This window comes from Anneissia japonica, unplaced genomic scaffold, assembly GCF_011630105.1.
Source record: "Anneissia japonica isolate Jap-2015-1 unplaced genomic scaffold, ASM1163010v1 scaffold674_len412849_cov176, whole genome shotgun sequence".
Classification (NCBI taxonomy): Eukaryota; Metazoa; Echinodermata; class Crinoidea; order Comatulida; family Comatulidae; genus Anneissia; species Anneissia japonica.
Window position 1 is genome coordinate 175616 of NW_022753836.1, and position 22510 is coordinate 198125.

General features: G+C 33.7%; 1 protein-coding gene across 7 annotated transcripts in view; it reads left to right on the top strand.

Moving 5' to 3' along the window:
- Positions 1-1760: 1760 nt before the first annotated feature.
- The window catches only part of LOC117122962, a 103738-nt gene continuing 82988 nt past the window's right edge, over positions 1761-22510 (top strand). For 6 of the 7 annotated variants that reach the window (XM_033268741.1, XM_033268740.1, XM_033268737.1 and 3 more), the window contains exons 1-2: positions 1761-1893; positions 18242-18292. The gene's annotated coding sequence lies outside the window, so the exon portion shown is untranslated. Of the gene's footprint in view, positions 1894-18241; positions 18293-20809; positions 20828-22510 lie in introns of those variants that run through there. The other variant, XM_033268739.1, reaches the window with a different exon arrangement.

Genomic DNA, 22510 nt, shown 5'->3' on the forward strand with positions numbered 1-22510 from the left:
AGGGATTTATCCGAGGACTATTAAGATGTGGTGTAGAAATCGTAAAATTAATTAATTAATCAATTAATTTAGTTATTCCAATCCAACAGCGAATCATCGCCACTAACTAAAAAAAATATCTGAACACAAACGTCATTATAATACGGTTCCGAAATGTTGAAAAACTGTTATAAAACATATCAATATTGTTTGTAGAAGAAATGGAATTAAATTGTATTGGAACCGAGAAAGAAGCGTTTACAAATATCAACTCTACCAAGGGACACTAAGAGCAGGACAAGAACGCAAATTACGGGAATTAACATGAAGACCAAAAACAGCTAACAGACGAATTAACATATCTATTAAAAAAAAAAATATCAGAAACAGAACTAAAGATATTCAAAATAGGAAATACCTAAATTACGATATAAACTAATAATGACAAGAGGGCTTTTAATGGCTCTACAATGTCTGCAAAAATCCCAAGTATTCTGTTTCCTTTAGAAATTATATTGTCATTATTAATTGGTCTATCTAAATTCGTGAGACTTGAAAACTACAGCACATATTATTAGGCCTCTGTAGTCAATATTCATAATACGCACTATTACGAATGATCCTAACTTCGAGATTAGGCGTAAGATAAAATACATCTGAAACATACGTATTATTACTGGATAAGAGCTTGTACATCCCGGGCTAAAGTTTTATAGTAGAATATGTAGAGTATTTAGGCGAGGCCGAATGTGTAGATTTTGATACACCATTTTATTTTTTCCCCAATTCAATCTTTTTTACTTCGTTGTTTTTCGTAGTCACTTCAGTGAACAATAATTAGATGAGATGGGAGCGATTGTTCGATGGATACCCTGAGTTTTTTTTTCCTTTCTACTATGGAATGTTTTCCTGTAGGCCTAAATATACAATTTGATAAGAATAAATCACTGTTAGTTATTCTCGAAGGCCTACAAAATAATGTTGAAGTTATGGTTGTTTATTGTAATTGAAAACAACTGAGGCCTAAGGCAGGCTTAACAATCCATTCAACCTTTTAATTCAGAATGTTTAAATAATTTTAAAGCTATGATTGTTTATTGCAATTCAAAACATAGGCCTAAACTCTTTACTTCAGAATTTCAAATTTTCAAGTAAATAGGCCTTATAAACTTAAAAAAAAGTAGGGCCTAACAGAAAACAACTAGACTATGCAACTTAGTGATCCGATGGGCGTAGGCTGCGCAACCCCACCCCGGTGGCAAATTAGTTATACTAAGTGTGTTAAAATACTAAAAATGACCAATAATTTTCATTTAAATAAGGATTTAGTTCCGGATTCGCTACCATCCCAGACCCATGGCTTACACCCCTAAAAAGTGAGGTCAAAAATAAGAAAGTTTTGGAGGTCAACCTCTTGCAAAGTAACACAGATGAAATAGTAAACAAATTGTACGCTTTTCTGAACAAAATTGGATAGTGTGAAATGCTGTAAAGAAACTTGAAGTTGTCGATTATGTAATATTACGCAACTTCAAGTATTTACAAATATTTGGCTATTCCATACCTTCTGTCACTTGGAGACATTTTTATTCTGTCAATTCCTAATATAAAATTCTGACTTATAAAAAAACAGTATAAATATACATATGTAAATTGTTAGATAACCCATTAAGTTTATATTTATGATTATATTTCGAAATTTTTCGATATTGGATGTTTAACAATTATTTTTAAATTATTGTTACCCCTGCTTGAACATAGTCTAGTCCAGAGGGCTTTTCCCCGGAAGATCACGCAGCGTGCCTTACACACTTGACGAACAGAAATAGAGTTTTGTTTTGTTCCTTCTGCTTTATTTATTCTTGAATTCGTACTAAGATGAGAACAATACTTGAGTAAATTTACAGATGAAATGTAAGTACTTTACACGTTGTTGCATTATATTATTTTTTTTTGTGTCGCACATCAAGGAAAAATTCATGTCGGACTCGCGTTGTTGTTTGAGAAGGGAGCCCATCCCCATGGCATGTGTTGTTTATGCTGAGAGAGAGAGAAAGATAGACAAGCTCCACGGAGGGCAAGTTCAATAACACTGATTGGCATGCGTGGTCGTTTTTGTTATTTTTATGTCCATTCTTGAATAATGTTTACGTTTTGGACTGTGTTATTGCTTCCTGCGGTAATTGCACTATAACTTTAGTTATTCGTTCGGTTAGTAGATTTATTTGGCATTATAGTCCAAGTCGTTTAAAATATTGAAGAAGCGTTTCAAACACAGCGTACACAGTCACCGACGAATGGTGAAGTCTCGCCTTTTCTCGTCTTGTCAGTGTCACATTGATTGACAAAACTGTTACTCAGACGATATTTGTTTCAATAAAGATGTTTTAGTTCATAGACTTACAACTCCCGCTTGTTAATAAGACATACATTTAATTTTGTTATTAAAGGTAAATCGTAAGTTTTGATGTTGTTTTCACATTATTCTTCATCATCTGAGAGTAAGTCTCCTGGATGCATTGCTATACTGTACTGGTTGTTAGGCAGCTGTGTGTGCGTCTGCCTCATCAGTATGCTCTCAGGTCAAGAATTTTGTTCAGTGATACTTATGCCACCCTGACACTTGCACGATTTTCGTTCCCGCACTGGTGCCCACTCCGGCGTGCCAATGATTAAAGTCTTCTGGAACGAGTAGTATGTGAAGGGTGCGGGATGCATGCCATGTCGTAGAGAGAATTTTAAATTGTTCAAAAATTTGGCACGTATTAAGGTTCGTGCCATATGCGTGAACCATTCGTGAACACTGCGCAAACTCAGCGCGAACACTGCCGACGGTGTGTGTCAATTAAGAATGCTCTTCCTCTTTCCGCCTTTTCTCCTGCTCTCTTCAAGAAGTAATAGTCTGCAGTTACCAGATATAGACACCTTCTCTGTTCTGCAATAACACTGTCTCCGGGATTCAGCATGTTGAATCCTCCATAGCGAGTCAAAGAAAAACCTACGCTATGTATAGCGTGCTGCCAAGCGGGACAAAGCCTGACCAAACATTGCCACGACGACTTTACGCATGCGCGAAGTTGTCAGGGCAATGCAGGAAGACAGCGGGATTATGCAAGTTGTATGTGACATTGCGGGACAATGCAGTACGGTAGACGTGAGCAATGCGCGAACAATACTTAACCTATGCGTAAACAAGTAGTGCCACTGCGTGTCAATACGGTACATTTTTGACACGTATTGCGTACATAGTGCGTAACTTATAGGTGTACAGGCCGCAAATACGGATTCATGCTCTCTGCAGCGTACCACCGAAATGGCACGTCTTGCCACAACGCATTGCGGTGACAAAAATCGTGCAAGTGTCAGGGTGGCTTTACAATGATAAATAAAGTGGACAGGAATTTCGAAAGAAATTTACTGTAGGCCTATCGTCAGGCAAGCTTTTACAGTATATTGTTATAGTAGTAGTAGTAGTAGTGTAGTAGCATGCTTCAAACGTTATTTGTCTATAAGTATTTCACGAACATTCAACATTTAATTAGGAGGTCTGAGGGATGATATATTTAAAATGAAGAAAAATTTATTTGGCAAATCATAGATCACCCACCAATTTTGCATGCGATTTAGACTAGTAGTAGTGTGAGCTACTGAAAATCATTGACTATACTTTGAGAAAACAGTCTTTTGTCTGCAATAAGTAGTGCAGTAGCTGTTGTAAGTACTCTATTAAAGTACATACTTTTTTGTTTACACTGCAGAGTGTAGATTTACCATAGGATTTAAAAGCTGGCTTTTTTTATGATAATCAAACAATTATCAGATACATGACAGGTTTAAAGCCATAGAAGTTGTGGTTATTCAGAATCAATATTATCCATGGAATTACAGGTTTATATTCATAGACATTTTAATAACATCCAAGTATCATAACTGCTCACATTTTTTTCCTAAGTTGAAGAGTGAAACAATCTTTTTTGAGAAAAAATAGCCTAAATGATGACAATGGTGCTGTAGAGAAAATATGTAATAAAAACACAAGGGTTTTCATGACATTTTATAATGGAGATTATGATTATGAATATGAAGATATACCTATTTGTTTTATAAGAACAGATTTAATAAGAACACTGAGACTGAAATTGCTTAAAAATTAAGAACAAAATACAAGAACAAATTGAAGCTGAGAAAAAAGAGTTTTTATTTTTGTTTAAAATAGAAAACCAACAAATCTTCTCTGTACCTGATTTGCAGTAAAGTAGTTATGACTATGCAATACCCTCTATAATACAGTATAGGAATACACTGCTGTACAATAATAATTAAATGTTTGAAGAATGTGTAAAAATAAGAATACTGAGCTTGGCCAAAATGTTACTGGTTCTTATAAAAAAAAAAATTGTAATTGGTAAAACCATGTGCTGGAGGAAAAAATTGTTTGATATATTGTACTGATTTTTAATAAACACAAAAATTGTGTTTGACGAAAAACTCGGAACAATCAATGAGATACAGATATTTGAATATTTAAAAGAGTGGTATAAATGGGCATCCACCCTTTTTCAACCTTTTCCCCAAATTTTTAATTAAAAAATTTGCATCTCATTTACCATTCCCAAGTTTTTCTTCTAAAGGAAAGACCCTTTTTGTGTTGTAGAAAACTGAGTTTGTACACATTATCAATTTTTTCCCTCCAGAGCCTGGCTTTAAATTCAGAGAAATTTATTGGACCAAATTGCTAATTAAATGCACATTGTCATTAAAATGAGTACTATGGAAATATTCAACCAATAAAAAGAATGTGTTGAAATATGGAATAGACCTACAAAGAAATCAAATAAAAAAAAAAATAAATGTTCATTTAATGTACAGAAGTATCTGTAACAAAGTTCTTAACTTTCATTAATAAACAGATAAAAATGGAATTTTCATATGCAAAAAAATTATTTGATTTGATTACTAGTCAATTTAAGGATTTATCTGATGATTTTTAGATGTTTTTTCATTGTAATTTTGAATTGATTATTAATATTAAACAAAATGAACAAAGAATTTATTTCTTAGCTCATAGACAGACAGCATTATTTTGACTTTAAAGGAATACTGTAGTGTTAAATAAGCTATCACAAAGATATTTCAGTTTATTGGCATACTGTAGACTGTGCACAGCTACGGTTGTTTACTCGCATGATTTTTCATCTTCATCTCTCGTCGTAGTCTAGTGTAAATTCTACTCTAGGTCCTCTGAATCGAGAGATAATAAAATTTAACTTGTGATGTTAACAACTAATCTTCTTTACGGTATTTCATGAATTAATAATAACCTGAGAGTTACAAAAAAACCGAAAGGTCCACTGATTAATCTCAGATAAGAAAGTAAAATACATACTCCAAGTATTGAAATACACGCCATCGTGTTGGGATTCAATATTTCGACATTTTTAATTATGTCATCATCAGGAATGATTCCTGATGATGACATAATTAATGTCGAAATATTGAATCCCAACACGATGGCGTGTATTTCAATACTTGGAGTATGTATTTTACTTTCTTATCTGAGAGTTACAAACATCAACAATTTTATGTCAGGGAACCGAATCCCAAGTACTGCATTGTGGGCGACTAAGAACCGTCCATTTTCCAGTGGGGAATAAATGTTTTTAACACGACGGTGTTGTATAGTAAGTGAACTTTTCACCGGGTCAGTGATTTAGCCTTACATTTTTGGGAATCACTACCGAATATTGGTATGAAAACAATGTACATTCAATCAATAAATGTTGTTTTTATCAAATGTACAGTAAATATGATTTAGCTTTATTTTAATGTAACATTCGATAGACTTAAAGAATATTAAGAATTTGCTAAAGGTAGACCAGGCCCAATTAGACTCTGAGCTGATTAGGCCAAGCCGTCCAAGCCGTCACAGTAAAAGTGGCCATCCTAAATAATTGTTTGCCGTTCAAAAGACGGCCGGACGGCTCGCTGGCTAAGCCTTTGATTTAAATAAATTCCAAATGTGTGTAACATGCAAATCTGATTTTGTTTTTGTTATGAGTTCACTGGCCTAGCCTGTTTTCTTGCCTGCAGTGTAGGTAACTGCATATTGGGTGTTTATATGAACTGCCACCATCCTGTGTATTTATGTTGTCATTACAGTACATTCTTTTAGGGGCCCTTTGGAGGTGTTACTATATGTGAATCATCACCCATCACTTCTGAATTTCGAAAAACCCAAGCGAGTCTGTTTCTGAACCATCCACCAAAGCTTATCCAAGCCCATAACCAAGGGGTTTTATGATTCGACTGATTCCCCTCCCCAATTTTGAGTGAAACTCCCTTGATAATGTACTGCAGACCGAACCACCCTCATTCCTTGCATAAAACAATCAAAAATGATTATTAAATCCATAATTGATGTGCTAGAATTCTCCACATAAAATTTGCCTCCTGGTCCTCTTGATCTCATACTGTAGAAATACTACAAGTACGTCAATCCTGTTTACACAGACTTGTGACCATATTAAAAGGGGCGCAATTCATGATCGTGACACTGCGTTTAAGCTTCTAAGGCTTGGGGAATGACATTGCTTTGTTGTTTTATATAACTAAACCCACAACCTTGTGGTAGGACCAGTATCGCACTGTTACTTTCCCACGAAGGGTGGTGCAGTTGGTGCAGAGGTTGCAGAGAGCTCTATAGAGGTTCAGGACATTAGTGACAACATAACAAGTTTGAACTAAAATTTGTTGAACAATCTTATTACAAATTCTAAATTGCATACTATAGTACCTCCTACTGTACGTCACCTAGTTTTTATTCGTTAACCAGCTGGCAAAACAAAATTAGTGAACGTCAGCAAGTTAATCAAAGTCATACATCAATGATTTTTGACCAACAATGATTAGCGTAGAAATAAGAAACGCACGCATGTTGCAAACCAATTTTTCAAATCAGCTGTGTGTTCAAATCATCCCTAGCGTGTTCCTGTTGGATTAACTTCCAGTCCATTTCATCATGGCGAATTGTCTGCCATGACTGCTTTAATTAATAACCACAACAAAAACATGAAATCTGTGCCAATATCAACTGCTTCAAGGTTGACATTTCTTTCAAGGCAGTGACAAATATCAGCAAATGAGTTAATATAAACATACAATTAAGCTGAGCCTCAGGATTACCTACAGTAAATATACTGTACCTTAATAGATTTAAGGCAAATCATAATAATGTATCTAAAAATAGCATGTTGTACAGTAAGTGTGCTATGAATTAGGTTATTGGCTGTCTGAGCTCAAAGGTAATATTGTTAGTGTTGAGAATCAAAATGTTTACGCACTTTTCCCAATTGTTCCCATCCATTAGAATACAGGCAGGGTTTTAAGCTTCCAAGTGTCACACAAATCATGGGAATCTCCCAGAAATCGAGATGGCCCTCTCGCATAAGAAAGCAAAATCCTCCTGGAAACTTCATTATATAATAGATTACATATTTTTACAATCAATTGTCTCCCAGAAGTCAACTAGGTAATGGGTATCGCTCAGCAAAATACAGATAAGAAAGCTCATTTAAAACCAGATCTCCTGGAAGTAGATTCTTCTCATCTTGGGACCCCTGAGAATAGAGAGCCACTGCAACGACTTCCGGTTCTTGTGCTTCATGTAGCGGTAGTAAATTAAGCTGATGTGTGTGATCACCCCCAGTTGTCGAGCAGCGGATGTCGCTATGTTCCGGCGCTCCTTGGCAGTGCTTCTGATTAATTACTGTATGTACTGCAAACCATGGAGGAAATTACCAAGTGGTTGATACAGCCGAGTCCTTCCGCATTAAGAGCCCTAGTTTCTATATATTTTTCAACTGTTTTTCAAAACTAATTTCTGATTGTAAATGTAATAAAACAAGAGCCTCAATATTCAATTTAATTGTAAAGCACATTAAAATATATAGATCCTACAAATTACAATATTATAAAATTATGGTTTAAAAAATAATTAAGAAAAATTAAAAAAGAACTGTGCGTACTATGGCTGGAACTAAATCATTTATCACTTGGGTAGTGTTTGTAACAAAGGCCTGTCACATGGTGTCATGATGTCAGTGATGTACAGTAGTTCTATATGCCATTAATTAGTTAAACACTTTACAGTAAAAATGCTGGTAGGACCACCAATTTCACACACAATTGTACAGTATGGATATTTTACTGTAATGATAAATGCTCTCTGTAAGCTTGTTTGCATTAAAAAAATTTAAAAAAAACTTTAAAATAACTTTAAATAGGGGATTTCAACTGGTGGCCCATGTGCCGTCTCCAGCGCATGAGTGCATGTTATCCAGCCCGAAATGAACAAACCCAATTTATACCTACTAGTTAAAGCCACTCGACATATTGTTACAAGATCATTTCATGCTACATTACCAATATTTTCATGTACAGGTCACAGGTGGGCAATGTGCGGCCCGGGGGCTGCATGCAGCCTGACTGTGTTTTTTGCGGCCCATGAAAATGAGTTAAAAATCTTACGTGTGGGCCCGCCAAGCAATGTTGGCTAGAAAACACCTTGTTTTTACGACCCGACACCGATTGTATATAAAAAGTAACATTAAAACTGAGAATAAAGTGGTGTAAAAGCAGTGCTTGGAGGTTTTTCGAAGCTCACAGGAGACATCAAAGTTTAGGTGTGGCCCTCGGTGTTAAATCAACACTTTGGCCGTCCGACCAATTTTTATGCCCGCCCCCCTGATCTACAAACTTTGCCTCTTAAATTACCATACAGTACATTAGTCAAGAAACCCTGACTATAGAATTGAGATTTAATAGAAATTTCTGTTACCTTGCAATATCTGTGCAGTTTCATGCTGTTGACGCAAGCAGAAGTGAAAATAATGTAAGAATTGGATTGTAATACGTAAGAGGAAACCAGGAAATGAGACTTGATAGGTCCATCCGCCTTATTACAAAGACTTGTAACATTAATGAAATCGTAGACAGGGGTACATTTGATGCGGTTTTCTCTGATTTTTGGATGTTATGTTGCCGTGTCTCTCATTTATAAATTTAAAACCAGAAAACATACTGAAATTGGTGATAATTCAGTTAATATTTTATTATTAATTTACTGTTTTAAACATGGCATTCTTCAGTTTCCTAATTCAATTCTGTAGCTCGAAGTTCATGCAAAGCATTTCAAATTCAAGTCGATTTTTGAAATAGGACTATCCTGTCTTGTGACCAAGAGCAGATGCACTATCAAATATTAACATTCTTACTGTATAGCTTATTTTAACTGCTACAGTAGATATAGCCAGCTTTATCATACTAAGCATTCTTACGATAAAGTACTGTAATAACCACCCTTGAAGACAATTGCTTTAAAACCAGCCTTAGCTAAAACCGTGTCGATTAACTGTGGTTTTTGATAGCTTTCTGTATTGCACGAATTGTCAATAGATTGTGCTACATTAAAACATTTTATCATCACTCACATTTGCATTCGTTACTGTACTACAGTATGCCATGCATATGGGCCTTCTTTTATACAGGTGCTTCCTTTTCCTATTGCAAAGTTTCAGAGGAAGACAATTTAACACCTCCATGTTTCCTATTTTCCATTTCCTCCTCACTGTAAATAATGTTTGACATTTTGACGTTGAGAGTAACCAGTCCACAAGGGGATAAACGAGTATTTGTAAATATTATTAAATTTGGGTTAAGAGCTGTCTCTTATACACATCTAGATGTGTATAAGAGACAGGAATAAAGTGGTGTAAAAGCAGTGCTTGGAGGTTTTTCGAAGCTCACAGGAGACATCAAAGTTTAGGTGTGGCCCTCGGTGTTAAATCAACACTTTGGCCGTCCGACCAATTTTTATGCCCGCCCCCTGATCTACAAACTTTGCCTCTTAAATTACCATACAGTACATTAGTCAAGAAACCCTGACTATAGAATTGAGATTTAATAGAAATTTCTGTTACCTTGCAATATCTGTGCAGTTTCATGCTGTTGACGCAAGCAGAAGTGAAAATAATGTAAGAATTGGATTGTAATACGTAAGAGGAAACCAGGAAATGAGACTTGATAGGTCCATCCGCCTTATTACAAAGACTTGTAACATTAATGAAATCGTAGACAGGGGTACATTTGATGCGGTTTTCTCTGATTTTTGGATGTTATGTTGCCGTGTCTCTCATTTATAAATTTAAAACCAGAAAACATACTGAAATTGGTGATAATTCAGTTAATATTTTATTATTAATTTACTGTTTTAATTTACTGCATTCTTCAGTTTCCTAATTCAATTCTGTAGCTCGAAGTTCATGCAAAGCATTTCAAATTCAAGTCGATTTTTGAAATAGGACTATCCTGTCTTGTGACCAAGAGCAGATGCACTATCAAATATTAACATTCTTATAACTTATTTTAACTGCTACAGTAGATATAGCCAGCTTTATCATACTAAGCATTCTTACGATAAAGTACTGTAATAACCACCCTTGAAGACAATTGCTTTAAAACCAGCCTTAGCTAAAACCGTGTCGATTAACTGTGGTTTTTGATAGCTTTCTGTATTGCACGAATTGTCAATAGATTGTGCTACATTAAAACATTTTATCATCACTCACATTTGCATTCGTTACTGTACTACAGTATGCCATGCATATGGGCCTTCTTTTATACAGGTGCTTCCTTTTCCTATTGCAAAGTTTCAGAGGAAGACAATTTAACACCTCCATGTTTCCTATATTTTCCATTTCCTCCTCACTGTAAATAATGTTTGACATTTTGACGTTGAGAGTAACCAGTCCACAAGGGGATAAACGAGTATTTGTAAATATTATTAAATTTGGGTTAAGAGAGGTTGGCATCTGTTGAGGTGTTTGTGTTGTTTATCATTGGTTCCAGAAAAAGAAACAAGGATTTATGGCCACATTGATTTTTGTATTTTAAATAACAGGCTTGCAGTCTCAATGACTCCATGGGATATTTCAGCATCTGTAGCATTTCATTTCAAGATATTTTTCTGTCTAAAGTGATGATAAACTTGTCATTGTTTTGAACTTGTTTATGAAAGAAACCATTCACATGTAGAGCTTGTAGAATGTCTTACCTGTAAATCTCAGAAATCATGCAGTAAAAAAGGTAAGACTTTATCATACTGTACCAAAAATGAGGTAACTATAACAGGAAATTTGGGTGCCTTGAGAACTGAAAGTGTGGGGCCTGTCTTCAATTTGAGGGTTAAATTTGCGTTTAAACAAAAATTGTTGGTACAGTACTTAAATTAGAGGAGTCTCAAAATTATAGGGGTCTCAAAATGGATGGTGGACTCTACTGAGACCTTGATCATAATAACCTAAATGGAAGTTGCAATAGAATGTCTGTGTGTGTAGTAACAGTGCTTTGGATTTTACTGAGCTGTGACTGCCTGAAAACAAGGTTAAGTAAGGTATGCGTTAAACAGTTTGTAGAAAGTACAGTAAGAGTAGTGCCATAACTGGCTATAACCTAGATCTTGACAGTGATTATAAAAAATAGGTAAGACAGGCCAATGATCAAACACCTAAAAGAAAGTATAATTATTGTAATGAAAATTACATAGCGCCTGTATCCATCAACTAAGTAATGTTTATGGCACTTGGCATTTTCTAAAAAGTGAAAAAAAGTGAACTAACAAAATGAATCATCTAGATCAAATACAACCTTAAACAGATGTACAGTATACTGTAGTACTATTTTTAAGTTTTTGAAATTTGGCATGGTACAGTAAACCACAAACTTAAGCTGGGAATAAGTTTCATAACTTAGCCGCAGCAATAAGGAAGATCATTCTCCCCATTGAGAGAGGCATGCTGGTTAAGAAAGTGTACCAGTAGGCCACTGAGCGTGCTCAGGTGTATTAACATACGAGATCTGTTAAATAACATAAGGGCAATTCCATTACTCAGACATTAGGCCTACTTCAGCTTTTACTAGGGGAGTAAATATATGAAACACTTGCATGTGGTAAAGTATACTGTTTAGTTTTGAATAGTTTATGTATTAATTATTTCATTTTGACACTCACGCCCGTATTCTTAAAACGAACTTTAGTCGAACCTCGAACTAGAAGCTTCATTTAGTATTAGTTGCAACTTCAACTTTTGTTCTAACTACAACTAAATCAAGTCCTAGTTGTAGTTCAGCTGAAGACGGCTGGCAAGCAACAATTATCAAACTAACCTTGATAAAAAGAGCTAATTTTTATAGCAGACGAAATTTTAGAGATCCCCTAACGCGGAAAAACATTAAACTGCCGCCTGTCTTTCAAAAAACATATTTCCTGATAATTCATAATTGACCATTATTCGGCTAACTAATATTCTATAATAATAACTATGTTGTTAACATAACGATAGAGAATTTGAACTGTCACTTAAAATTTGCTTTCTTTGGAGAACTATTATAGTTGAGGTCGAGCGAGGGCGGTGCCATCTTTGTTGTTGTTATGGTAAATCTATGTGACCGCAATGTGAGGGGATTTCGTGCAAATCAGGAACTGTTGCATGTGGCTAGCAAAACATGCTAATTTCGCTATTTGGAAGCTAAACCTAATGTCCCTTTTCTTGAACACACTGGAGATACATCAGACCTACTTATTATACAATCGTTTTTATTCATTTTATCGTAAGTTACCAAAAGCACGTTTTCATTAGGGTAAATATTTCAAGTCGGCGATTTAGCCTGACCCTAGGCTGACTACAAAAATTGGCCTGCGGCGGCATAATTTTAGTTGAGGTTTGCGTCATTTAGTTGTAGTGCTAGTCGAAGTTCGTTTTAAGAATAGGAAATGACGTAATTTTTAAGTTTTAACTACGACTAAAGTTTGTAAGCCTCAGCCAATGGCAACTACTGTAAATTTCAAAAATATAAAATGAAGTCAACCAACAAAATCATAAAACAATGAATAAAAAAAATGTTTTTCAATCTCAGCTCAAAAGTTTCATGAATATTAATCACATTATTGTCCACTTACACCACAGCTATATCACACCACTTTCAATTCAATCTATTCTGCTGTATTCATTGTCCAAGTTCATCAATATTAATTACCTTTTAGTTTACTGAAGAAGACTGTGAGATACAGTTGAAACATGTCTAAAACCTATTCATTAAAACCTTGGTTCATTGCTTTCAAATTTGTTATAATTTTTATTTCTCTTCGGTCGTATGGCTATATTATTCAATATTTGAGTCAACATAGTGATGTGAGCAAAAATGATTGTAGAAGGTTTGAGAAGCTTCTAAAGAAACTAATGAAAGCTGAAGCAGATCTGAACTTCCTAAAAATATGATTCCAGAGGAGAAACAAATTTGGCTGTTGTACAACTGATGTTTCTAAGAAACATAAAAAATTTGCATATTTGACAAAAAACATGGGAGCGGTTAATGAGATTTTTGAATATTTATAAAATGGGGGGAAAAAGGCGTAATCACCCTTTTCCCCAACTTTTCCCTCAGTCTTTAAATATTCAAAAATCTGTATCATTAACCGCCCCTTAGAAAAATCAGATTGTATATTCTGCTTCTTAGAAAAACCAGTTGTACAGTACAGTATAAACATCAAAATGTTTTTTTGCTCAGGAGCCTGGCTTTAATGTATATTCATAAACTATAGAGGCTTGCTGAAATTGACATATACTGTAAGTTGAATTGTACAATTGTGTTATTGGTACATTTTTTGTATGGATAGTATGTAATACTACATGATCCACATTGCTGCTCTAATAAAGTGTATTTGTGTAATTAAGATACACGAACAAGGTCGTTGATTTATGTGCGGTCGCCTGTCGTGTTTTTCATCATTAGTGCTGCGACACAGCAGGATATCGGTACAGTACAAGAAAGAACAGTATCATCTCAGCTACAGTGTACTGTAAAACCAAAAATATTAATAGATGTGGTTTATTTCATTTCATTTCATTTCATTTATTTATTCGACCAATACACATTTACAAAAGGTACAGTGCAACAAAAATTTTGGTCAGGGGCAGCTTAAGCAGAATTTTACTATAACTAATTGAGAGTCAGCTGCCCCATTAATAAATATAAACATGAAAAACATTTAAATACAATACAATAATTAGCATAAATAGGCCTATTATAATTCAAAATTGCTCTTACTTAGTATGTAATAACTGATATGTAATTTTATGTAAAGAGAAAATTACCGAAATTATTTTATTAAAGATCAAAAAAAAAAAAAAAACAAAAAAAAAAAAAAAAAAACAAAAAAAAACACAAACAATATAGCTTTTTTTTTTTCAATATAGCTTTTGATATGCATTTGGCTCCATTGGTCCAAGAATGTTCTGTACAGTAGTTTGTTTTAAAGCCAGACTCCGCAGGAAATTATTTTTGTAGAACTGAATTGTCTAAGACACAAAAAGCATATTTGACGAAAAACTCAGAAGTGGTAATGAGATACAGATTTTTGAATATAAAACCTTTGAGAAAAAGGGGCGTAACCACCCTTTTTTCAACTTTTCCCCCCCAAGTTTTTAAATTGGGTGTTCTCAACTATAGTACTGTATATCGCAATAGAGGCTTAATATTGTATGTTAAATAGTGGTGTAGGTGTGTGCCGGGGGGAAAGGTTTGAGGGGTGTTCACTTTTCCCAAATTAAGAACTTTTTGAAAATAATAAGCAGCTACAGTAGATGCTCATACAGGGCGCCTTGACCTAAGAAAGTTACCCTTTCCGTATAATGGGCACTGCAGCAAAGCACCGCTATGCTATCGTGCTAGCCGGCTAAACCTGAAACAACAAGTGAGCGACTGTGTGAGAGGCCGAATGTTTTCTGTGTTATTTGCTGCAAAAGTTCTTCCGATTTGATTGATTAAATCGCTACAATTTGTGGGGCAATGTATACTGTTGGCCTATGTAGTCGGCAAACCAAATTCAAAATTAATAAGGTTTAAATCTAGGCCCAGGCCTAATGGAAAATATTATTTTCGGCTTGTTCTCACAGGCCACATAACACACACTTACGGACTGGAGATGGCCCGCGAGAACCCCTGTATTAAAATATATGCATTTCATTAACCGCTTCCGAGTTTTTTGTCAAATAATATGCTTTTCGTGTCTTAGAAAGATCAGTTCTAAAACATATCCAAAAATAATTTTTTTCAGGAGCCTGGCTTTAATTTAATGTCTGTTTAAGAACTTTTGGCTTCGATGTACAGACTGAAGTTAAGTAGATGTCTAGTTTTGTTCAAGTCAGGAAATGCGTTGTGATTAATTTGACCTTGCACCACTCTGTAGGTCTACTTGTCATTATAAAAATGTTTAGGTACTACACTTTGTTTCTACAGCAAAATATGCTGCTTAAAAAATACAGAAAAATCAGAATTATAGTAGATTGGAAAAAATACAAATTCTTAAAAAAGTATAGTGTAGCTGATGATAGTATACTTCCAACATACTTGATTCCAAAAAAAAAAAAATCAAATTTTAATTGACGTGAATAATTATGAGACTAAATTGGTGAATCCTTCCATATAGTCGTACAGTAAGTTAAATTAAAGAAAGTATTTCTGTAAAAATAGAATTGAGAACTGATAGAATTATTACCATTCGTATATGAACCCTGACCTTGCGGTATAATCCTTGTTCTTGTGAGCTACTGTAATGTATGCATGATGATGCCAAGTTACTTATGTGTATTCCCATTTTAGTAAACCCTACAGGTCCTCTTTTGCAGTAAATGACAATTTTTAAAGCATCAGGCGATAGTGATAATTTACAAACTGTTTTAAATTCCTCCTGAGTTAACGTGAATTATTTGTAAAAATATTTTTTATTATTCTATTAGTGACAATGATGTTTGTACGGTTTGATGATGTGATCTGCGTGTTGAGTGAACGATTTGATCGCTCAACTCGCTGTTGCTTGTTTCGAAATGTATGTGCTTAATGTACTGCATAATCCTTTAAGTGCGGTTTTTAAAATCATGATATCCATGGCAAGGTTATTCACCGCAAGATCATTACAAACATTCAAATTCTACATTCATTTTTTCCTGAAGGCATCTACAAACTTCAAGCGCAGATTGACAAAATGACTATGATATGTAATGAAATGTAAACAAATATAAATATACATTTGACAAGTATAGAATATGTTGGTTGTCATGGTAATTGGCTATTAAGAATTTAATTGAAGAAATTACTGAGGGCAAAGTTATTCAAATGCTGTTGCTGTTTTGATGGGCAACTTAAGAATTCTAGGTCTCTTAAATGGTTTAAATATTATTGTATAAAAGCTTTCCTTTGGTTATAAAAAAAGCCTGGAACTGCATTTGGGATGATTTATGTCTGTGTGCTAAGTGAAAATATTGATCTCACCTTTAAGTAAGTACATGGGCATAAAAACAAAACACTTCATATACAAAAATCAGCTAACAACTAAACAAGCCAACAACTACAGGTATCTGTATTTTTGAAAGAATGTGGTGTAAAGAATTAGGCCTTTGGCGTCCAACACATTGGTCATTATTTTAGTCAAAAGCTGGTTGGTTGCATTTTTGTTTATCTATTGTAGCGACAGTGTAGCTTAATATTAATAACAACATTTAAGCCTTGAGGAAAATTACTGTTTTGTAATTATTATAACCTGCCAATGTGTTGAAACAAACATTAGCACTTCACTTGAAATGCGGGATTGGTCGTAGTAGTGGCTGGTCAAGCTATAGCTTGCAGTTAGCAGTGATATAGCACACATTTCACAAAATATAAAAATTTTGCTGTAGCACGTCATCAACTATTTTTTATGTGCTACAGTATATTTGCTATTTAATGATGGTGATATTGTCTGCTACTATAGCTGGGTTAAGCATTAAAAGGCATTAAAATTAGATAGTGATTAAAAGCATATATAGTAGTAGTAGTAGCTGATTATTAGGTAGAGCTTATAGTTTGTAGTAGCAGTGATAGTACCCATCAAAAAATATAGCACTGTTTGCTGTAGCACATCAACTTTATTGATGTGCTATATTTGCTACATAATGGTACAGGTAGTGATATTTTCTGCTGTAGCTGGGTTTATAGCAGTTTACCACATATGTACAAACCTAAACTAGATATAACAGCTAATAATTTTTATTTTATACAAATGCAAAATAGCTTTAATAATAATAATGTCATCTTATTAGGCGCACGTATCCATCTCTTGGTAGAGCTGCTCGCGGCACCGTTTTCCACCTGCAGAGTGTACATGTAGCCTTTTTTCCGAATTATTTTGAATTAATTAATTTTATTTAAATTATTTATTTATTGTTATGTATATTTATTTATGACAGACCTGACATAGATGTGAGAGATAGGCAAAATAGGACGCAAATACTCTTTGAGATCACCATCCATCACCACCCTGGCGCATTCCCGGACCTCTGCCTAGGTGACTCAAACAAAGGGACTGGAAATACATTTGTCCTGCCACAGACGACCGGGTGCTCAGGAGTTGTAATCGAGACAATGGCCCCAAAAAATAAATGCCGACCTGTGAAAGCATGTGTTGCTCACTGCATATCATGGTTTCTCTGCTATAAGCCAAACTCCGTTGAACATATAATATTAGGCTGAATTTGGGGGCTAGCTTGCAGAAAGAAGCATGTTCTAGGGGATGCCTATTTTTAAGTAACAATTTTTTAGCACTGCATGACTAATTCAAAGCCAATCTTATAATGGGTTTTTCCAGCTACTGACTGCTATCGAGTAGTCATCAGTGGCCTAGACTACACTGTCATTTTTCCCCCCAGTTCACATTGTAGAACTTGATTTCTTCATTATGATGTTAATTCACAATAAACTAACATTTCTTTAGGAGCTTGTTTATTCGGTAAATAATTCCTCACTTTGCCTAAAAAAAAAATTTATCTGAATTCTAAACTTTTATGAATAATTGTTAACTCATGGTGCCACAATTATTTACAATAAGTTGTTCATTTATGCATATAAATAATATAAAAAAAGTGTTAACGTATGCATTGATCATCAGTGCATTAGTTGCTTTGAACCAGGATATGTCTGAAACTTTATTGATGAGGAGTTTAGCAGGCTGAATGTCTTCAGAAATTACAGTAATCAAGGTTCATTGACCAGGAGATATTTGATATCTAATTAGGATTTCAAATCTTAGACAGAATTATAGTCGCATGTGACTTATTCCTCCAACACTTATTATGATATGAATTATAAATGATGATATTTTTATTGATATCAGATCAAAATCTTTGTACGACTAACCATTCCCATGGGTTGATAGTTAATTGAGGTGAGTACATTGGATTGCCGTGTGAAAAATTAATAAATAATTATAAAAGGAAATGAAATTAGATGTTATTTCAGACATTGATGCTTGAAAAAATAGAACAGTTTGCTCCTGTATGCCAGTAACATTGTCAAGATATTTGGTGTACATCTACTGTAACAAATCAATGACTAAACACTTTATTATTATTACTCTCTTGAGATCAAATAAAGGTGTTTCTTGGATTACCATGGCAACTAAGAATGTTGTATGATAATTGGGACAGAGTCTGTCAACATCCTTTTTTTCTGGGTAACTTGCACTTTTTCTTTGACCTTGTCGAATTCGTCTGCTCTATGGAGACTTTAATTTTCTGTACTTTGTAACTATTTAATTGTACATAGTGATTAGTACACATATTTTTTATTGGTAAAACACATCAAATAAACACATAATTTAAAGTACATACAGTACTTACGACCCAGACCAAGGCTAATCTATGTGTACAAACACGTTATTGTACTAAATTGAAAGAAAATGTAATAAAATAAAAAAATTAAAAAAATTTGAAATCAATTTGGACTAACATTCAGTTTCTAAAACACAATATCAAAGTACCGTAGACCATGTAAAAGAGGACTCAAAGTACTCTATAGTCTGCTTTTCATATTCAAATATAATTTTTATAATGCTTATCTGCAGCTTCAAAATCTCTTAATAAGATTTTTTAATTGCAATACAATATAAAACAATAAATAATAACAATAACTAAAAAATTATACTTAAAATGTACTTAAAAAATAACGTTGTCTGAATTACTAACCAAACTTCCATGACAGCCGTATAGTAGTTCATATTTTTTGTCTTCATATATTTGGATCAATATCCTAAACTTGTCAACTACAGCTGAATACAGTCTTTAGACTCTGTCCTAATTTCCGTCCACAATCCCCATTGATGCAACCACGGGTGTTCCTTTAAGATCAGCGAACCTTATGGGACGAGAAATATTTTAAAGAAGTCTAGACCAGTTGGTCAGTTAAAGTTCATTCTATTCTTGACTGCGATGGCTGAGGCGGGGTCAGTACGTTATGTGATAAGAGATAAATTATGAGATTTATCGACAGACAGTTACCTTCAATTTCATTTTTGCAAACTTGGCACAAAACCGTTGCCATTTCTCCTTACTTTTTATACTCATACAGCTAGAATACACCAGTTGTATGTTTAGTCACATGCACAACCATCATCTATTCACCATAGATGCCAAAATTAAAAATTTTTCAAAAAGCTCCTGTTTACTGTCAGTATTGCACTTAATTTTTGTTAATTTTTAGTTAAAAACTTGAAAAATGGACTATCACACATGATTAAAATACATTTTTTTAAATCAAGAAAATGGTAAAATTGTAAGAACCAAACAAAATCAGTCATTTCTAAAATAAAATTCAAATTCAAAAACTCTTATTGTCCAAATTATATAACATACAATTGGAAATTTGTTGTCTGATACACTACGTAAAATAGAAAAAAGTTAATAATAGAAAGTCAACACACAGAAACTACAAAAGGTTGAACACACAATAAAACAAAATTGCAAATTGCAATTGCTAGTCTGTATTATATAAATTCATGTTTATATTTATTTATCTCGGTATCTTTTATTCATAAATTCAAACAACACAACTACAATATCAAATCCTTAGCAGCCAGAGGCTGAATTGGGGATTCAATTTACATAATAGAATACCTGAATTAAATTTACAATAAGTCATTATCATTATTAAGATCAATTAAACTAGTCAATCTTATTATTATTTTAATGAGTTACAATTATTATTTAAAAAATTTGATATTAATTAATATGCACAAACATTAAAATTTCTGATTTAAAAAGAAAAAGACAGCAAACATTCAAAAAACAAACAAATGTTTGTAACATGCATTTAATATAATCATTTAATTTTAATTTTAAAAACCTGGTTGGCTCTCCAATGTTAACTTAGTTGTCTAGACTCCTGTTATATGCTTTTTTAGTGGATTTTCAATAAATATATCTCTGTACATTGTTCATGTATAGTTTGTTTATTGTATCAAGCCATTTAACTGTACAGACCCTGCACTCAGATAAATTGTTGTCATGATGAATAAAAAGTGTAACCGTGTCAGTCTACTTTAGAACAACATAAATAATGACAGAAAATTGTGAATACTGTACAGTATTTTCAATTTTATAAGAAGATTGTGAAACTACAAGTGTTGCCGACACTTAAAAGTGTGACTCATCTGATGTGAATTTAGTATATGAGACTTACCTATAGTTCAGTGACATCAGCTGCATGTAGACGAGAAACCATCCATGCGTGAACTCACAAATAAGTGTGAGTGGAATTCTTTAAACATCATCAGATCCGATGTTGCTTGTTTTTTAATTGAATTAATAGTTCTCTCTGTATTCGAATGAAGTCTCTGACCTTATCAGGCTAAGATCTTTTGTTATTGGATCTTAAGGATTGCGCGCCGGTATAAGCTTGGAGTAAAGGTTCTCACTAGCCTGGGGTAAGCTTTTCCAATCTTGTTCATTTCATTCAAATTTGATTTTCATATCGACATCTGAAGCGTCGGTATTGCGCGGTATAGACTAGATGTTGTACACATATCTTTTAATGTTCATACTCAATCTGTGTTTGGACAAAAAGGCAAGAAAAGTTTGTTAATGATAGTGTTATAGTATTTCATTTTGAATAAAATTTATTTTAATTTTATTTATCATAAGTACAGTATATGGGCCAACCATTTACCGATAGCAAATATATATCAGCTTTGTACAGTAATGTAGTCTTTTCACTCAACGGTTTCACAGAGATTTACACAAAGAAAATGACAGGAAATAAATTAAGCACTTGGATGGAACATTTCTCCATTCCTTTCCAAAATAGTGTGCCAAATTGTTTTTCATGCACACAACCATTGTGTAAAATAAGACCAAGAGCTTAATGTCCCCTCCAAAGGACAATGTACATAATTACAGCAAGATTGATCATTCATGGTCTTCATATATATACAAAACATATTCTTCTCCCTGAAATGCTATTTTGTTTCAGTTTGGATACTATCATTTTGGCATTTTTTTTCATTTAGTGAGAGACTGACATGTCACTGTTATCACCCCCTTCCCCATGGTGATGTTTTATTGCTAAAGCCTATTTTATACCAAAGAATGATCTATGGACATTTGTACAGTAGTTTGGCTCCAAACAGGAAACATAAGGATTTAAATAATGCATGAAAAAAAAAAAAAAATCTCAAGCTAGGCTTCCAAAGCATGAGGCAATTTTCAAAGGGATTATTCAATCCTAAGTATAAAAATGCCCTCTAACTTTTTGGAATTATAGTACCTACCGACTGTACAAATTGCTGGCCCTATAAAAAAGGGAAAAAAAATAGTTTATCACCATATTCTAGGCTGAAAATGTGTAAAATACATGCTTGAGATAATACAAACTATCTACTAACTACAGTATTTACTAAAAAAAAAAAATAAAATGCTTTTTTTTCCATACCATAGAAGACATACGGATGAGGGTGGTAAACTAATCATTTTTTTAAATTTTGCCTTATGTGCTAATCACTTTTTCGGTCTACAGCATTATCTACCATGTTTTGCAGTAGACCTTACTGTACGCGCTTAGGAAACAGCAAAGTTCTGTTAAAGGAAAAATTATGGACTTTTTGAATAATTGTTGTTTCTTTTAGTTTATGTATAATTAGTTTCTTGCACTACGAATACTAATGTTATGTGCGTAACACTGACTAGCTACAGAACAGTACTTACAAATTTTACATTGCCTTCCACAGGTAAATATGTTTAACTTAGAAATGAAAAAAATGTGAAATAAATGGCCTCAGGCTCATGTGCAAAAAGTAAAAAAAAAGATCTATGGAAAATTATTTCAGTACAGTAGATAAAATTGTAGGTAAAGTTTCTGTGACCTTTATTACATTTATTTATTACGATTAACTTAAAATTAAATGAAAGCAATGTTATATAAAGTTGTATGTCAACCCTGCCAGCTTTTATGTAATAAATTTTATATAAACAGTCTCAATATGCTGTTTATTGAACAGAATTGAAAAGTTGAAAAAAAGATGTGTAACTGTATAAGGCAAACAAGCCATTGAGTTTTATGGAAATGCTGTATGTGTGGATGATGCATATATACAGTTAGTGGTTATACACTG